The sequence below is a fragment of the Accipiter gentilis genome, chromosome 24, assembly GCF_929443795.1.
Source record: "Accipiter gentilis chromosome 24, bAccGen1.1, whole genome shotgun sequence".
Classification (NCBI taxonomy): Eukaryota; Metazoa; Chordata; class Aves; order Accipitriformes; family Accipitridae; genus Astur; species Astur gentilis.
In genome coordinates, this window is record NC_064903.1 from 24494334 (window position 1) to 24509571 (window position 15238).

At 49.6% G+C, this 15238-nt stretch overlaps 1 protein-coding gene across 5 annotated transcripts in view; it reads left to right on the forward strand.

Moving 5' to 3' along the window:
- The window catches only part of OPHN1 (oligophrenin 1), a 76220-nt gene that overhangs the window by 5507 nt on the left and 55475 nt on the right, over positions 1-15238 (forward strand). The gene's annotated exons all lie outside the window — the stretch shown is intronic.

Sequence of the window (15238 nt, forward strand, 5' to 3'; positions counted from 1 at the left end):
AATGGCTTCCTTGCAGCATTTTCTTTCTGTGGCTCAATAAGTTGTTTTTTTGGAATCTCTCCTGCTCGCTGCACTCAGCTGTGTGTGTGGTAATGCAAACCCATCTATTTCCCCCTGGTCTTTGATCTTCTCTCGCAATTATATATCAAATGAAGTTTGAGAAATGTCAGGTTCAGGCTCTTTTTATTAATATACGAGTGCTGTGATGGTGTAACTGTCCTTTGAAGCTGGAAAAGCTTTGAGTTCTCATGCAAATGTTGCATACATGGTTTTGAACTTGATTTCTGTACTGCGTAAAGCTTTGCAGATTGCCTCTGACTTCACATGTCAATTAACCAGCCTCCCCAGGCAGTGCAAGCATTTTATCCTGGAAGGCTAACATTGTAAAGGAACGTGTAGAGGCGTCCATGGCGGCAAAGCACGCGGCACTCTGTAACAAAAGGGTGGGCTTTTCCCGAGAATGGGGTTGGATGGGGGACCCAGGGAAGGTCCTGCCGTCATCCTCTTCCCTGCAGGTCCGGCACCGCAGTGCTATGTGTGGGGACTCGCTTGTCAGCTTGGGGGACTCTGCGGTCCTCAGCGGGGCAGGCCTGTTCTTGACAAGTTTCTGTGCTGTAGTTGGAGGTGGTGCTTGAGGGTTTAGTGCTTTGGAGTGTAGAAAGCAGAGTGTCGACACAACGCAGTATTTCAGTGAGATTAAAGCAGCCCTGGAGTGGCCTGTCTGCCTGGTTCCTGCAGAAACCCCATGTGCTGGTTCATGTAAAGTCTATAGAGACAAAGGCTTGAATCTGTTATTACAGTATGTTACAGCCAGATACCGGTTTTTGCCTATGTCTGAACAAACCTAACACTCCTCTGGAAAAGGGGGAAGAGGAATTAGTCTGTCCGACATGTGCCCTTCTGCTGACGCAGGAAAGGGTGCAGCTTTCCAGGCAAACATTAGCTCTGCGCTCCCGGCATTAAAAATATCCTGTCCCACAAAGACAGCTTAGTTGTGAGCCAGCATATGGCACGTTAATGAAGATGTGCATAGAAATTGTCCGTGTGGATGCACAGAGGCCTTCTGTCTCATGGAAAACCGTTTGTTAAACTGCCCAGTATAGCCAGAGGAATCTGGAGTCCAAACAAGACTCGTGGTAGCTGTTTCTCTGATGCCACTGGCTAGGCAAGTGTGAAGAGGCTGCTCATGTGCCCGGGTCAGTAACACAGCTGCTGCTGAATGGATCTGACTTCTTAAAAATTGGTCTGTCCTCTTCTTTCTCCTCCAGTTGTATCCTTGTGCTTTCCTGATGCTGCGCCCCAGGAGCAGTCAGTACCTGAACCTTGACTTGAATGGATGCAGGATCAGACCCTGTACCAGTAGGCACAGCTCTCGGGACAAAGAATTGGCCCAGGCTGGATATAATCAGCTGAGCAACGTCTCGGTGGCCTCATTAGCTTGGCCAATGTCTTGCAAGTCCCTGCATTTGGAGACGGTGTTCGTCATTACACCAGCTTAGGGGGAACCTCAGTCTGGAGCTGCATTTGGAGCAAGTGACTGAACACGCCTGCCTGGAGCAGGGATGAGTTCATCCGGGTATCAGCCCTGCTGCCTCATCAGTCACCTTCCAAATGAAGGATGTTGGGGAAAGCGCCGCAGAGAGGAAACACAGACAGAGATCTGTTGGTTGTCCTCTGAGGTTTCCCAGTGAAGTGTCACTGAAGTCTTTTTGTTTCACTGAGGACTTGGTTTTTCACCTGTGCTGGTGGCACTGGCAGGAGCTGCCTTGGGCTGACTCTTCAGAAGGTGATGGGTCACTGCTGCAGTGACACCTTCCCCCTTTCTCCTGGAGTACATTACACCACAGCAGCTAGTGTTAAGCCGTTTCTGGACTTTAGCAGGGGAAAAATGACTTGCTGGAAAATATATCACTCTCCTTGAGCAGTAATATATTCTCCTTGTACTTGTCTGCTCCTTGCTGGTCTTCTCCAACTTTCATGCAGTAAGGGCTACAGCCTGGTCAGGCACTCACTGAAGCATGCAGCAAATTCCTTCCTTGCTTGCTTGGTTGCTGCAGCCACTGCTTTCCTACAGTTATCCTAATTCTTACAGGAGGATTCTCAGAAGCACAAGTAGTTACTACCGATAACTTTTAAAATTTTCTCCTAACTTCTCAGGTCTGCTTGTCTGAAGAGACATCAGACCTATACCCAGCTTAAAAACAATCAGTTGTGTTAGGGTGATGTTGTATAGGCCTAGACACCTCCTAGACCTAAACCAATTACATTCAGTAAGTTAAATACATTGAGGACATGCTAATTTGGCCAGGAACCAGGATCCTCTGCAAAAGAGAACCATGCAGTAATAGAATGAAAATGCTGTCTTAAGGATTTGGAGACCTACGTGCTCCTGAGTATCACTGTGCTACAGCGCTGCAAACTGTGGTTTGCACCATCTTATGGCAAAGCTGATAGTAGGAACACCTGGAAGCAGTTCACACAGAGACCTTGGGAGGCCTTGGGTAGAAAAACTCCGTGTGTGTGTGTGTGTGTGTGTGTGTATCTGTATGTGGGAGAGACCACAATATTCTGCAGTACTAGTAACACGCAATACCATTTACAGAAGCGATTCTGGAAGTACTCTGGCATCATTGACCTAGTAGGATGTGCGTAACGATATCCACCAAACATGACTCCTTCCACTGAAAAAAATCGCATCACCTTTTTTTCCTCTATGGACCTGTGTCTCTGCCTTTGAGTGTGAGTTCAAATTCCCCATCCCCTGCAGCAGCTCCGAAGCAATGCTCAACTTGCAAAAGCAGTTTCTGTGTCTGTATGTCAATGCAGTGGACTTCAGCTCACGTGCTGCCGGTGCTGCTCTCCCTGGTGAGTATCCGCACTCTGCAAGTGTCCTCAGGACAAGTAGGAAGAGGGGAGTCTCTTTGCAGCCAGCAGACAATCAAGCAGCTCGTTTTCCTGGGCTGTAGGCACTGTGCACAGAATCTAGGGCCTCAAGTTGGTGCAAATCTAAAACAGACATGCTTTAACCAGAAACTAAAAAACAATAGAAAAAAAAAAAAACCCAAACCAAAAAACCAAAAAACCCTTCCAAAAAGCCAACCCTCCCCCCAACCACCAAAGCCATATCTTCAGATGCAGGCAGGAAAAATGAGGAGCGTGCACAGTATCTGCCTACTCCAGTTGCGAGGCCTATCTTACCCCTTGTTTCAGGGCTCATTGATGTGTGTTTGTTCGATTTTGCTCCAGGCTGGAGCAACTTGCTCGTCCTGCACGTTGGCGCTGTCGTGTTTGTTTTGCCCTGTGGCTGATGTGCCAGGCTCGGCAGGAGGGCTGTGTGGCTGCACACTGGTGGCTCCGTGGGCACAGGGAGTCAGTCCCCAGGCAGCCTCGCTCCCCTCCCCACGGCTGCTGGCCCTGGGAGCCAGGTCTGCCCTCCCAGCTGGCTCGGTGGGAGACCCCAACCTTCTCCCCAGGAACTGCTGGCTTCTGCTGATTATAGCTGCTCCGTCCATGTCCTCGTCACCCACATGAGGGGTGCCCAGGGCTTGGTTTGCTGATAGAAAGCTCAGGGCAGGATTAACGGCCAGGGTCCATTCCTGCCCCTCGCCAGCCTCTGCTGCAGCAGCACCATGCACCAACCCTCTCCCTGCCAGCGCAGGGGCTGGTGAACGGGCTGTGGACCAGCCCTGGTCCAGCTTAAAACAAAACCAACATGCAGTATTTTGTGATGGCTTTTTCCAGCCCGATCAGCGCCCCAATACGCTTCCCCAGAACTCGCCTGCCTACACTGGCACAAAGGGCTAGGGCAAGAGGTTAAATCATTTTCATGCGTTTAAGTATATTGTTTCTTCTGCCATGGATGAGACATGCAGAGATCTTTTCATCCATCTTCTGTTGCCTTTCCTGGCTCCTGCCCTGGGAGGATGTGGGTGTTATCCATGTTTTGTAATGTGTCTGACAGCCCACGGGCTTGCAGCAGCACTGCTGCTGACCAGAGTTTCCTATTGAGTCACCGTGTGAAGACTCAGCTTTTCTGGCTTTTTTCTTGAGAAATTTTTGGAATATTTTATTTATTAATTCTGTTGGTAGCACACTGGTAACTACAGATGTGGCATCCCGCGTTTGCCCACAAGCTTTTCACGGGTGGCTTCTGTCCTGCTGTGTGCCAGCCTGGCTTCATGGAGCGGCAATGGTGGCCCCACTCGTTTATGCCGCGGCTTGCAGCCAGAAACCTCCCCGCGGCACGGTCCTGGCCGTGCTGCTCCTCGGCCCTGTGCTGCATTGTACCTGCCTAGAGAACATGGCTCTAGCACCGATCTCTGGCTGCCCAGCTGTGGATTCGGTCTGCAAGGAGGAGCTGAAGGGCAGAGGGAGGAGAGGGGTGAGAGCGTGCGGTGGATGCTGGGCTGTGGTGTTGCCGAAGTGATAACTGCACTGCCAAAGTAGTATCTTCGCTGCCAGGAGCATTGCCCTTCAGCACTGGCTATCAGAAGTACAGGGTTTCTGTGCAGTTTGAAGAACTGTGAGGTTTATGGAAAAAAGGGACAACCTTCTCTCCTGTGAACAAGCAATGCTATTTTACAGATGTTGAACACACCAAAATGAAAGCTCCTTTGAAACTGCTGGTGAAATTCAGCAGGTGGCAGTTATTTTTCTTACTAAGCTTTAAACAAATCTTTCAAACATGTAAACCTTCTGTTTGAGCTTCTGACACATATGAAGAAAAAAAACTTTTGGAAATTTCTCATTTTTGTTTTGGTGATGGTAGACTTTTCTGCATTGGCTTTTGTTTTGCCTTGCAGCCTCCTTGCTGCTGTTGGCTGAGCTTCTCTTTCAGGAGCAGCGATCCCCATGTCGTGCTGGCTTTTCCTTTCTGGGGCACATTCAAACGCTGCCTTTGTGGCTGGTGTCCTTTTTTTGTCACCAAATTCTCCATGCAGGTGATTGTGCAGTCACAAGTTGTTCAAATGACGATAAGAGCAGCTGAGTAGCCTGAGATAAAGTTTATAAATACAAGTAAAGCCTGGAATTCAGGTTGCTTTCTGCAATCTGTTCTCTCTCCTTTTTTTTTTTTTTTTTTTTTTTTTTTTTTTTTTTTTTTTATCCTGTTCCTCCAGCCTAGACTGATTGTGAAGTGCTGAGGCTAGATATTTTTAAAACAAGAGTAACTTTATTAATCTTCCTAAAACCCGTAGCTGTGAAGATGGAGAACAAGGGACATGACCTGTTCCTGTGCCATCAAATGATGAACTAGGGACCTGCAGGGCATCGGGGGGACCCTCTGTGGCAGAGGCACAGAGCCAGACCCCCCAGTCCTCATGGGATGTGGGGCTTGCAGAGGTGCCCAGAGGTGGGGTAGCTCTTGGCGAAGCCCATCTAATGGTGCTCTGCAGAGTGGGTGGGTTCCAGCTGTCCCAGTGCTGGTCGGGTTGAGGGTGCCCAGCGGGCTCCCAGGTGGTGCTGGCTGGTGCGGGACCGGCCATGTCCGTGCTGGCAGCGGCCCCCAGCCCTGGAGCAGGAGGGATGTGTGTTCCTCCCCACACTGAACCACTTCAAATCGCTCGTAAGCTGCTCGAGAGTCTTCCCCTTGTGCCGCGTGTGACTCATCTGGCCTCCTGCCTGGCCCTCTCTGCGCCCTTATCGAAGGAAACTCTGAAATCATCGCGTGCCGGGGGAGCGAGCCACTGGCTCCGCTCGCTCACTGAAGCCGCCTGCAAAAGTGCTTGGTTTTTACTTGCCTTGCCCCTGCCTGGGAAGGGTGGCTGCTGGAAAGCTGAAATGAGATGCATCTGATGGCTCTGCAGATCATAAGATATCTCTGTGGGGATTGCTAATGCTCTGCCCCGGATAAGAGTCTGTTGTTTTCGTGTTTGTTTTCCCTGTGTTCGTACTGCTTGTACAGCAGGGAGCCGCGGCTCTTGGAGCACACCCTCTCCTGCCGCTTACGCCAAAGCAGCTGTGCCAAAAGCTTGCTCGGCTGCTCTTGGAGCCGGTGAGCTCCGGGTGGCCTGAAGCGCCGCAAGGATTTCTGCAGCCCTGCCCCGTCCTTGCCGACCAGCCGCTTTGCATGAGGTTCTCTTGATGCCCCCCGGGAGGTAGGCTGCTCAGCCTCTCCTCAACAGCTCACTCCTCCTGAGGGAGGAGAAAATTCAATGGCTTTCCACGGCTCAGCTTTTTGGTTTTCTTATTTTTCACAGAGTCTGTCCTTTCTTCAACACCCATAAGCCCTGTCCCCAGGATTGCAGAAGGATGTTAGAAAAGGCGACTGGCCTCCATGAGATTGTGATATAAAATGGTACATAAATAGGTGCAGTGGACAGAGCGACCTGTTAACCTCATGGCCAGCTGCCGTGCCCACAGCTCACCTGGCCCTGCCATCCCCGCGCCTGTCGGCGTGCTCAGTGCGCTCTGCTGCAGGGGGCAGGCGGTCGCAGTCGGCAGCCTCTGCCTTTGAAATTTGGAAGGAAAGCACCCGTGTGCTGCTGCCCGCTGAGCCCTTCCGTAATGGGTTTGGGAGCTGCTGACCGCCCCAGCACAGGGATGCCAACGCTGCCTTCGTCTGCGACGCTGGTGCCTGCGGAGCTGGACAGCGTTCCCCTCACGCCATGGCTCTCAGCAGGCTCACCTTTGTTCGCTCGAGTTTAGTACACTCCAGGGCAGTGCTGAGCAATTCGCTGTCGTAGTGAGGGTTGGATTTAGATAGATGCTAGGTGGTCTGAAATTCAGGCAGATGTAGTGGCAGCCAACTGCTGTGGTTGGCTTTTGATCCATGGTGGACCAAAGGGCTGCAGCGGCTTTTCCTCTTCAGTCAATCTTCTCTGCATCTGCGACCCTTTGAGCATTTGCTCAAAAAAATAGTTATTCCTGTGGGAGCTCGTCTGAGTGACTAAACTGAGTCTTACATTGGAAACGTGATGCGTGGCACTCATTTGTGTCAGTGAGGTGCAGAGCCTGACCGTGGTCTGTGTCACCCCTGTCCGGGAGCTGTGCTGAGCACGGTGCTCACAGACATTGATTGCTGGCACCCTTGGGTGCTGTGGTCAAGCGGTCTTTGTGAAACGCGTTTTCCTCTGCATCACTTTAACTCAATCAGAATACAAAAAATAGTAATTTCCTAAACGGTCAGGCTTTGTCGGGAGCTGAATTGCCAACGAAGGAATTGCTGTTGTGAGAGTTTGGGGTGAAATAACATATGAGACAGGCTGACTGCAGCCGCACTGCTGGCAGAGGGGTGTTTGCCAGCCCCTTTGGTCTTGCGGGGCGGTGGGAGCTCTTCTTGAAGGCAACTTGTCTGTAAACCTGGGGTTCAAATTAATGGAGAAAACTTGGTCATTTCCCCTCTGATATACTGGATGTCATGACATACATGATTGAGATAAATCATAGTTGTAGTACTTCTTAAGATGAATTTCAACACTTTTGCTAATTTCTAAGGCTGCTAATCTTTTTTTAACTTCCATTTTGGTTATCCACGTGTTCTGGGCTGTCTGCCTCCTGTCTTTTTCCAGTTTTGCTGAAGGAACTCCTCCAGCTTTGCAGGGCTGCGAGATCGGTTTGAAAGGCCAGAAAAATGCTGGAGGTGAAAAATTGTACTTTGACAATTGTTCAGGCGTTCAAAGTGTAGTTTTACCTCTCGCTCATCACGAGGAGCATTAAGTGGAGTGCTGGTGCCAGCAATAGCTTTGTCATGCTGCTGTTTGTGGGGAGGGAGAGCGTGGGTATCCAAGTGTGTGCTGTCCCCGCCTGGCTGGGCCAGGCAGGAGGCTGTGCTGAAGGGTCCTGTGCTTCCTGGGAACTTAAGATCATGGCTGTCCTGGTATTTCAGAAGGAAAAAAATCATAAAAAATTAATCTGTACACTGTCCTTTATAAAAACATTAAAAATATGGCCTCAAGAGCAGTTCTCCGGGAAACCAGTACAAGCCAGTGAGGGTCACTGGGACCATGGCGTGCTCCTCATCTTTGCTTTAAAATGTGGCTTTGCTGTGTGCTTGTCTTCCTGATCAACGGTGTCTATCACTATGAAGGTCTAGGGAAGAAAAGTTACACTGGATAATCAGCGTTCACTTAATGAGAGGAAGGGGAAGAGCGCATCATTCTCCCCAGAAGCTGTAACCTGCATCATTCATCCCAGTTTTCTCCAAAACAGACTGATATACCCCAAAACTTTGTTGTCCTTCCAACCTCGCTTGCTTGCTCTTTGTTTTGGTTGTTTTTCTGAGCTGATACATTGCCTAACTTCTAAGCTGTAGGTGAGGAGACCCGCAGTCTCCTGCTTATGGCAGTCAGAAAAGCCTCTCTGTGCGTTTAACTGCCTTGATCTTTGATCCAGCATAATAAGGCTTGCCAGCTTTTCTGAAGTGTGGTAGGTATGGTATAGCCAGTTTCTATCAGTCAATAAAGAAAAGGCGGCAAGCATAAGGAATATATGATAACTGTGAAGAATTGCTGTGTTGGGTGTTTTGGGGGTTTTGGTTTTGGGTTTTTTTTTTAATTAAATGGTAAATAAAGAAAATAAGCCTGTTGAGCAAGTTTGTGCACTTACCACAAGGTTGCCTGGGCAAGGAGGAGAATTTATGAGAATAAAAAATTAGGTGTAGGACAGGAAACAGAGCGGGGGGGGAAGTGTGAGGGTGACATGTAAATTTAAGTAATGTTACAGAGGGCAGATAACCAGCTTGCAAAGCAAAAGACCACTAGGTAGGGAGAGTTACTGAAAAATGTATTTGTACTTGAACCACAGCCCTGCTTTTCTCCCTGGAGCCTGTGCTAGATCGACTGTGATAGTGAAATGGCTGTTCATAAAAGACTCGGTCAATAAAGGACTGATTAGAAAAGATATATATTTAACAGAAGTATTAGACATTCAGTAGATTCCTTTGCAAGAGATTTGTAAAGCACAGCTAAATATAGCAAGTTATTTTTAGAAGTTCATGCTAGCCATTTACTTCTGGCAAGTGGAAAACCCATGTCAGTGTGTGAAAAATGGCCTTTGTAAAATGTGTCAGTGTTTTTGAATCCCCACAGCATCCAGAAAGCCTTCAGGGGCACTTGCGAACAACTTGCCATGGGTTAACGCAGAACACTGTCTATGCTGTACTGGGCCATTTTTTCATTACCTAATGATAAGCATCTCTCCTTTATGGAGTAACAGGAGTGCTGTTTTCCTCACAAGATGCTTGTGTAGATTTGGAACTACCTAGAAGGCTGACCGGAAGGTTATTTTTTTCCCTTCATCTGAAAAAATCAACATGTTTTTGTGTTTGAGCAGCTGTAGAGTATTTAGGAGTGTTCTGTGAGTCAGGACTCATTACTCACGTTCCTAATGGTGCATCTGGGCTCAGTCCGGGTAGCTTCATTGATTTCAGAGTTGAGATATTTTGGTGGGACAATGTTTGGGGACTTCATGCAGATAGTACATGCTGCATAAATACAACAGCTTGGAGCAGAATCCGTCCCCTCCACCAAACACTTTGTGCGTCGGCTTGTAAAGCTTTGCTGCAAGTACAGAGAATCCCCTGGAAACAGTGGGTTGGGTACCACATCCAGAGCCTCATCGCCGGAGTGGCAGCGTGGATGAACTCAGTCTCCTTCATGATGCAACTCCCTGGGAAATTCTTCAGTGGGAGTTGGTAACAATGGGCACATTCTTCTCCCTTCAGGGATCACAGCCCTCTCTTTTTCATGCTGGAGGAAAAATGTTTTTTCTCATGTTCTGCATGTCCCATTGCACAGCTCTCCACGAGGAAGTAGAAAGTTTTCCGTAGTGACCAAGCATTGGGAAGAAGTTTACGTGCATCCTAAGCTGCTGTGCGTCAGGGTCTTGCAACATTTCCCTGAAAAAATGGATTTCCAGAGTTCAGATCCTAACCCTAAAATTTGTCCTTGGCTTAAAATGCTCTTATTTAAGTACAGAATGAACTTTTATTGTCTTTTGTTTGCTTATTTGAAAGAAAAAAAGTGTCTGGCTGGTTTTGATATTTCTGTTTTCAAGCTGGAGAAGAAGAAAGCAAAATACAAAAATGGAGCTCCTCCTTCACATTTGGTCTCTTTATTTGCCTTCCCATAGCTCCAAATCGTTTTGGGTTTTCCTTATGGATTGCTGAAGCTGTTGGTAAGGTGCTCTGTGCAGGGCACCTCCAGGCTGTGGTCTGTTGGTCGGGTGGATGCAGAAGAGCTTAGGAGTGGCTTGTTCCCCCATGGTAGTCTCTTCTGGCTGCTCTTCCCCTAACTGCCTGTGCATTGGCATAGGCAGGGAGATCAGTTGAAGTTGCTTCTTGCCTTCCAATGTGGGCAGAGGCATCCTGTCCCCTTTCCAGGGACAGAATAGGGATGCTGTAGCCCCATGCCTCACTGTATCTACCCTCGGATGGAGTCAGGTAAAATTAAGGACTGCATTTGCTCTAGAAATGTCACTGGCTGATGATTGCTGTAGTGGTGAGGTGTGGGGTTTTTTATTTTATTTTATTTTCTTCTCCTTAGTTTGCAGTGCGATGCACAAGGAGCAGTGTGTGCCTGAGGATTAGCCAAAGACCTGCTGAACCTGCTGTCTGTTTGGCCCCTGAGCTCCTGGAGGAGTGGCGATTCTTGCCGGGCTGTTTCCTAAGGAGAACTAGAGATGGTGCTGTCTTTACCAACTGCTGCACAGCTAACAAATGTAATATAATTGGGTCAGTGAGGGGATATTTAGGTATGAATAACCTGTGTGAGGGTACTGGCAGTCTGGTCCTGGCAGATGTGAAGTGTATGCTCTGCAACTGCTCTTCTACACAGTAGGAGGTTTTTCAGTGTCTTTTAAAGTGTTTATTTCTAAAAATCATGCTGCTTTCTGTCTGCATCTCTGTTACACCTGACATCACATTTTGTCCCTGTGGTGTTAAATGAGGCAGTCCAAGCACGGCCCTTCCTTTCTGGTGCACAGAGATCCTGGTGGTCCCTGTAGCTGTCACCAGTGGCTTGTCACTGACACTTCTATTTCCATGTACGCAGGGATGTGGATTCCTCTTGGCAACAGAGGACCATTGCAGTCACACAGGCAGAAAATTAGAGAAGTGCGACCCTCCTCTGAGGAGTACAAAGCTAATTAAAGATGTGCATCTGTGGCATCTCAAGTGTCGTGGACATCTCTAGCCACCTCTGCTTGTCCCCATGGCAGCGTGAGTGGTGCATTGGGCTGCATACCCTCACGGGGTCTGTCCTGTGGCGATGGTTTCCTTCTATTTTAAATTCTAAGCATCGGGGGAAAAAGCAGAACCACAACCTGGTTTAGGGCTCCTGGTTGTAATCCATGCTTTTTCAGAGGCCCATGGCTTTTGCAAAGATAGCAAAAAATTTTTCTTCGTGGTCTTTGGTTACCTATGGTTGCTGTGAAAGGTTGAAATGAGAATCCCCGCTAGGTCTTTGCTCAGCAGGCTGTGGGGCACATCCTTCAATGGCTGCAATCTCTGGGGTGTGTTTATGTGTGCATAAATACAGCCAGAAAGCTCCCTGTGTACCTCCTGAGACTAGTGCGGCTGTAGCTGGCACTTCTTCCCTCCCTCCTGCCAGGCACAGCTTGGCTGGGGTTGTTCTGTGCAGAGATGGGACTTTATTTTTACTAGAAGAGTAAATTATTGTGACTGCAAATTGTGAAAGTTGGCATCACTTAGTGAACGCTGTAAGGAAGAGTCCTAGAGGATTCCTGATCGAATTCATTTTGGTGTGTTTCCACGGAAACGGGCTGAGCTGTACCAAGAGCAGGCAGGGTCCTTTGGGGCTGCCGGGCGGTGGTGAGACTTTGTGTGCTGTTTGCAGTGATATGCCTGGCTTGGAAGCACAGCATTATTCCTTCAGCGGTGGTCCGGCTCTCTGCACACACTCCTGGTGCTGTATGAGCAGGGCAGACCCTCTCTCCCACCCACACCCTCTCTCTCCTGCCAGGCTTCGGGTGTGCAAAGTGAGGAGCGTTTGATAGCTGTGTGTTGGTATCAGGAGGGAAAAGATTTCTGAGTGTCTGTTAAAACGAGGGAGAATATGGGCTTATCTCTCCCAGCATGAAGATGTAGCCCCACTTTTCCACGCAGCTCCAGCTGCTGACCACGGTGGCCCCTTCCTTCTGCCGAGCTGTTTTCCTGTGGCCGTGGCTCATCCCTTTCTCCCCTGCCCCCCGGCCCCATCCCCTGGTGTCACCATGCCACCCCTCGCGTGCCACCGAGGGAAGGGGTGACTTCTCTCTGCGTGTCTCCGAGCAGCGCATGGCGATGCTCTGCATCGGGCCCTGGTGCTGTCCTGGCTGCCGGACCCCGCAGGGACACAGCCCCCAGGGTGTGAGCATCTTCTGTTCCCTCGGGGGCTGGTGCCAGCAGGCACTGCTGCGGTGGGGTCGGCTGCCAGAGTCATCCCTCTGTTAATTTCCCAATAAACACCCCATCATTATAGTAAGATCTGTAATACCATAGTGGTACCCGCTGCTGTCCATCCTGCATGTATATATAGGATTTGTCAGAAGCCGGTGTTCAGCCAAGGCTCTGTACGTGTATGAGGATGAGTCACGTTGGTCTGTAGGAGTCTGGTTTGTATTAAACGCTCCTCAGGATCCACGCCAGGCGTTCACAGCACTGGCTCTCCCTCCAGCTTGTCCTCTCCTTTCCTAACCCTACATCTTCCACAGTTGTTTTTCTATGGTGGGGTCTGCGCATGGTGCCAGGCAGCGGCTCCAGCCACCACAGGGATGTCCTCGGCGGCTGTCACCTCAGCGTGGGACAGTGGGGATGGCTGTCTGCCTTCAGCTGCCATTAGCTCTGAGCAGCGGGCTGGCGCATTGGGGTGAAGGCACATGGTCACTGCTTGCAGCCAGGGCTTCCTACACCCAACTTTGCTGAAGTTGAGGATGAGGATGGCTCCCCAAAATGAAAAAAAATTCCTTGTCCCAAGCAAAACCAAACAGCACTGGACTAATTAAGGGGCACTTTCTTTTTTTCTCTTTTTTTTTTTTCCTCCCCACTGTTAAGCTAATGTGAGATGTGGTTTGTAGCACGTCCACCGGGTTTTCCTTCAGCTATACAATTGGCAAATAAACTTTCAGGCCAGACAACGTTTTGAAAGGAAAATGTAACTTAAATCAGCTATACCGTTTCTTTTTTTCTGGTTAAAATATATTGCATTTGGCTTTTTCAAACCCTTCTCTGCTATTGCCTTACCCCCTGTTTCTATGAAAACCAAAAGGCAAGCAGCTCGCCAAGGACCATTTCTCCGACACTGGGGCTAAACGCCATGCTGACACATGCGACGGAAAAACGGTGCACGCAAACCCTCCGTCCCTGCCAAGCGCTGAGTGGGATTTGTGTGTGCAGCCGTGCTCCTGGCTCACCGGGACGCACGCAGACGGAGCTGGCCGGTGGCTCGTCGCCTTCCCTCCAGCCAGCGCGCGTGGAGGGGACGGGCAGATGCTGGCCGGGCGTGCGGGAGGGTGGGATGCGATGAGCCACCGCGGGTGCTGCTGGCTTTCTGAAGGGCTGCTCAGGGACCTGGCGCTGGGTCGGGGTGGGTGTTCAAATGGAGCGATCAAAGTTCACCTGCTAATAAACGTAGTCAAGGAGCCAGGAGGGGCTGGGTGGGAGCCATCAGCAGCATCCAGGGAAGATGACAAGGGTTTGCAGGGGGACAAAGATTCCCCTGAGCGACAACTGAATGAGAGCCTCCGGCCCCGGCCTGAAACGAACGCTGCAGGGACTGAGAGTGAATTATTTGCTGAGGTTTTCCATCAAATCAATGACATCATTCTGTGCTAGAGCTCACCCATTTACGCGCTCTCAGCCCCCCGGCAGCTGTGGTTAAATAGCAACATTCAGGCCTGAATCTGCCCATTCAGGAGCAAAGGTTTGACCCATCGGAGGAAACTGCTGAACGAGGCTTTTGAGGGGAAAGCGGGGACTGTCTGCGCTTTGAGGCCACGCTCCTCCCCGGGCTGGGGACCTGGCTGTCCCCGTGTGCCACAGTTGCTTGGGGAGGGCTGGGCGGCCCCAGGATGCTCCTAGCCTAGGGACAGGAGAAGCAGAGCAGTCTGGGGACCTGCTGGGATCCCACACGGCCACTTCATTCTTTTTTCCCAACGTCCAGTTCAGTGTCATCCAATTTTTCTCTCCCCTTCATAGCAGTGTTTCAGAAAACACCATGTTTGCCACCGTGGTGATAAGTTCTTATGTCACTGAGTCTGCAATGGACAAGAACAAACAAAAATATACCCAGATTGCCATTTTCCTCAGGCTAGAAATGCAGGGGATAGCCTATACTGTCCAGACACAATTCCTCACTAATTCACACCTCATTTTTGGCTGTTATTTCCCCCCAGATTTTAACAGCTGATGCCAAAAAGTGATTTTGCATGTCTTATTTTTTTAAACAGACAATCAAAAAAACCCACCCTTGTACACAGAGTTGCTCTGTTACAGCAATCTTTCCCCTGATTTGGCAAAGCAGGGGTGTGTGAGCTGGCTGCACGTTAACATCTGTGCTGTCACATCTTCCACACTTGAAGCTTCCCGAATTTCAGAAAGCGCCATCTCCAGTGCACCCCCAGGAAGGAATCCAGCCTGGGACCATGCCTACAGCTGGAGTCCAAAATTAGGGAAAATAGCAATGTAAATCAAAGTATAAAATTATTCCTTTGCCTTTGTTTTATTGTCTACATCCTATTCCCTGAAGTCAGGCAAGTTCAGCCTGTTTGTATCTCAGGTATTTGCTGTTGGAGAAAGGCTAACCCCCCCCTCCAAAAGCATGTAACTTTATGCAGGAAGATGTGGTTGATGTGAGGCTGTCAAATCTGTTGCACCTCCCTCTTGTGCTCTGCCAGCGGGAGAAGGACTTGGCTTCTCCTGCGGTGAAGTGTTACCTGTGGTTGTCACGGTTGTCACTAGGTCGGTGATTTTGGTGTTGGGTCCCATCCCGGCTGCAGCTCCTCTGCCAGTGTCAGCAGACGCCTTCACAACAACAGAGCCACTGATGAAGCTGTGAAGCAGCCGCACAGGATGCAAAGACACAAAGGATCCTTTTGGCTAGAAACTTCTCTGGAAAGTCCAAAAATAATTTGGGCTGAGCTACCAACCACCATCAGGAAGTGTCTTTGCTTCAAGACTGAATGTTTTTTCACCAGTGAACCCGGAGTGGGTCCCAGGGCCATCTGCAGACGCTCTGACGAGCACAGCTTGAGCCCTCCGGCTCAATGCACTCAGCTGCAGCACTGTCGTACTTCTCTTAGGGCC